Genomic DNA, 4247 nt, shown 5'->3' with positions numbered 1-4247 from the left:
CACCACAGTGATTATCCTATCTGTCTCAACTGGTGGTTTTTGGCTTTGTTTTTTGGAAAGCTAAGAGATATAAACAGGATTCCTCCCCCTTTATAAGACAATCTGATTAAACTTTTAGGGAAATATTGGGTTTGCTTTTGTGTCCCATATTAAAGAAGTTATGAGCACCTTTAATCCCAGCACTCGGGAGGCAGATCTCTGTGAGTTCGAGGTCAGCCTGGTCTACAGAGCGAGTTCCAGGACAGCCTCCAAGCCATACAGAGAAACCCTGTCTTGAAGAACCAAAAAAAAAAAAAAAAAAAAAAAAAAGGAAGAAGTTATGAGCATTAAAGGAAGGGACAATAAGTTGAAGGGACACAGAAATATTGGTGCTTATCATCAGGAACTAACAATTCAGCCTTTAAACAACCCTGGGGCTGGAGATGTAGTTCAGCTGGTCTAATACTTGCTGGGTATGCACGGAGCTCTGGACTTGTTCTCCGGTACCAGGTAAAACTAGGTGAAGCAGTACACACCTAAGGTCCCAGCACTCAGGAGTAGAGGCAGGAGGAACAGAAGCTTGAGGTCTTCCCTGCTCAGCTACAGAGTCTGAGGCCAGCCTGGGATACTGCCTCAAAAACAAGCAACAACCTTCAACAATGGAGGGATTTGATCAGAAATTCTTGTTTGTTCTGAGCTCCAGGCAAAAGGTGGTTTGGGCAACAGGTGGAAATGTTGTTAGCATGGTTCAAGAGATTTTCAGTAGGAGTTGAAAATGTTTAGGCTATAAGACTCTGGGATGAATTCTCAGGGCAAAGAGATCTCACTGGGCAGTTGCAGTGCCCACCTTTTAATCCCAGCACTTGGGAGGCAGCGGCCGGTGAATCTCTGGGAGTTCAAAGAAAGTCTGGGACAGTTCTGAGTGAGTTCAGCTCTCATCCCTGACTTTGACAGTGTTCTCCAGCCCTGTTTGTCTCAGTCACCGTGACTGGCTCTGGAGCTCCCTATGTGCGCTGTTATTGAAAGACCCCTACCCAGGACCCCCTAGGAAAAGAAAAGCAAGGCCAGGCTGTTGCCTAATGAAAGAAACCCAGACCAGGTGTCTCACCCTCAAAACAGGATGTCTGTGATCACTATAGCAGTCACGGGACCCGGATAATAATTGCTGAAGCGTGCTGGGAACTTTCATATGACAATACTAGAAAACCTAGTCCTTGGCAACTACCCTGGCCCCCAATTGTGTCTGATCACTATAGCAATCATGGGACCCAGATAATAATTACTGAAGCATGCTGGGAACTTTCATATGACAATACCAGGACACCTAGTCCTTGGCAACTACCCTTGCCCCCAGTTGTGTCTATGATCACCATAGTAGTCATGGGACCAGGATAATAATTGCTGAAGTATGCCTGGGTCTTTCATAAAGTAATACCAGGAAACTTAGTCCGTGGGAACTACCCCTGCCCCCAAGATGAGCCAATGAAATGCCTGTTACTTATGTAACCATTGAAACTCTATAAATATTGTACTCCCTGAAAGCCCGGTATGCTCTGCACCCGAGTTGCAGTAGCATCCGCAGGCGCCTGTGTACTCAATAAATCACCTCTTGCATTTGCAGCCAGTGGTCTGGCCCCGGTTCTTGGGCAGAGGGTTCGGTTCAGTGCCCGGCGCTTTGATGCCCAGGTTTTTCATTATGACCTATTGCAGCCTGAGGCTGGTGTGGCCATCACTCTGCATGCTCCCTGAGAGAGAGCAGGATGGCCCTTCCAGAGGGACACGACAGGAGAAAAGGTGGCTTAGACTTCATTTCCGTATTTTCACATTGACGCGTTTGTTGCAGCCTAGGGCCGTCTACAAACTGAGCTTCTGCTGGTCTTTCCGTTCCTGCAGTTCTCTGGGGCAGATGTGACAGAGACAGCAGAAGTGGTGTTGCGGTCCCGGTGCCACCACGCACTGTTCTCAGGCGGGCGCCATGGTGTCCGATGCCCATCTCTTCATCTTGGTCTTGCCACAGAAGGAGCCCGTGTGTTTAGTGTGCTGGCTGATCTCAATTTTCTTCACCCGTTTCTGAGGGAGGCCCGGCAGTGCTCTAGTGTTTACTGAAAATCTCAGCTCTCTTGGTGCATTTAACCCAGTCACTGTGGCCAGGGCTTGAGCCCAGAGAGGTATTGGATTTTCTAAACTAGGGTGGTGCCATTCTTTTTTTTGTTTTTTGTTTGTTTGTTTGTTTTGCTGTACAGAGTTTCTCTGTATTGTTTTGGAGGCTGTCCTGGAACTACTTCTGTAGACCAGGCTGGCCTTGAACTCACAGATATCTGCCTGCCTCTGCTTCCCGAGTGCTGGGATTAAAGGTGTGTGCCACCAACACCCAGCATCGAGTGACATTCTTACATACTTTAAAGAATTTATTCATCTGTGAGTGTGTGCTGTGTGTCCAGAGACGGCATCAGGTTCCCTGAGCTGGAGCTGCAGGAGGTTGTGACCCATCAGATGTGGGTGCTGGGAGCCAAACTCAAACCAAACTTTGCAAGAGCATCAAATGCTCTTACCTGCTGAGCCATCTCTCATCATTCTTAATTCTGAAAGGTAGAAAAAGCTTTTGTTGAACTCTGTGTATGTGTAAATCAGATGTCTCCCTTGGGCACTGTCCACCTTTGTTTTTTTTTTTTTGTTTGTTTGTTTGTTTGTTTGAGACAGGGTCTTTAATTGGTTTGGTGCTTGCTGAGTAAGCTAGACTGGTTCCTGTGGCCTGCCTGTTTCCACCTCAGTCCTGGGATTGTAAGTAAAGCCACCATGCCAGGCATATATATATATATATATATATATATATATATATATATGTATTTATGCACATATAATTTATTTACTTTATCTGGGTACCAGAGATCCAACTCAGGCCTCATCTCATGATTGGGTGGCAAACTTTCACCAAGTTACCTTCCCAGTTCCCAGACGGAACTCATTTGCAAGAGTGAAGCTGGAATTATGCAATCCTAATGATAACCCATGATATCTTTAATTCATTACAAGCAGCCACAGCCGAGCAGGCCCGTGGAGCGTGGCAGGGAGGTTCACGGGAGGGAAGCAGAGGGTGGTGGCTGCTTATGGTAATTTGACATATCTCTTAGAGCCTGACTGTGCCAGATGAAGTGGCCTGGGCAGTTTAGCCTCTGTCCCCAGAGTTAACAAGCTTCTCCTGTATAGCTTCCTTTGTGAATGGTAAATGAGCTTCCTTTAGAAGGCAAGGCCTCAAATGTCAAATGCTGGGAGGGAAGGTTCGCACAGCAAGTGCAGGGTGACTGCTGGCGCTTCTGGGCCTGCCCGTTCATCTTTTATTAACTTTCTTTTTGTCAATTAACCTTATTACTCCTTTCAACTGGATCTACCTACGGAAGCACCATGAAGGAGAGAGATCTTAGATACCTTTATTCTTCCTTTTAAATAATGTAGCAGAAACCCATGGACTCAGTGACATGCTGTAAAAGTGGCACTTGCCCCTGGCGGGGAGAGGGGGGATTTTTCGCTCTTCATGGATCCAGCCGTGCCGCATAACCAGGAGTGCCCCCCCTTCACTGAGAACAGCTCCTTTACATCCCCTGCTTTCTCTAATTTCATGGAAGGAAAAGCTGAGGCTGCGTATACGGAAATTTCCCGAATGGTGGGACTGTATACACAGAGAAACCCTGTCTCAAGGGGGGATATAGCTCAGTGCATTATAATTTATTTACTTGATTTTTTGAGACAGGGTTTCCCTGCATAACCCTAACTTTCCTGTAACTCACTCTGTAGACTAGGCTGGCCTCAAACTCAAGAGATCTGCCTGCTTCTGTCTTCCAAGTGCTGGGATTAAAGGCACGTACCACCACAGCCTGGTTTGGGGGTGATTTTTTTTCAACATTTGTACTTTTTTATGTGTATGAGCATTTCTTCAGCGTGTATGCAGAAATACCATGTGTGCATGCCTGGTGTCTGTGGAGGCCAGAAGAGAGCTTTGGGTCCTCTGGGGCTGGGGTTACTGAGGGCTGTGAGGCCTCATGTGGGTGCTGGAAACCAAACCTGAGTCCTTTGCAAGATCAGTAAGTGCTTCAAACCCCTGAGCCATCTCTCTAGCCCCTATTTTGGCTCTTGAGATAGGCTATATGAGATGATCTTCCTGTCTCAATTTCCTAGGTGTAGGGATTATGTATGCGTGGTATGATGCCTCATCCTAAACATTTTTAAGAGTTAAACAGAATATACCAGGGAGTCTGGCCTATGATCAGGAG

This window comes from Mesocricetus auratus, unplaced genomic scaffold (genome assembly GCF_017639785.1).
Source record: "Mesocricetus auratus isolate SY011 unplaced genomic scaffold, BCM_Maur_2.0 Super-Scaffold_4256, whole genome shotgun sequence".
NCBI classification, from domain to species: domain Eukaryota; kingdom Metazoa; phylum Chordata; class Mammalia; order Rodentia; family Cricetidae; genus Mesocricetus; species Mesocricetus auratus.
This window is presented reverse-complemented; position numbering follows the sequence as displayed.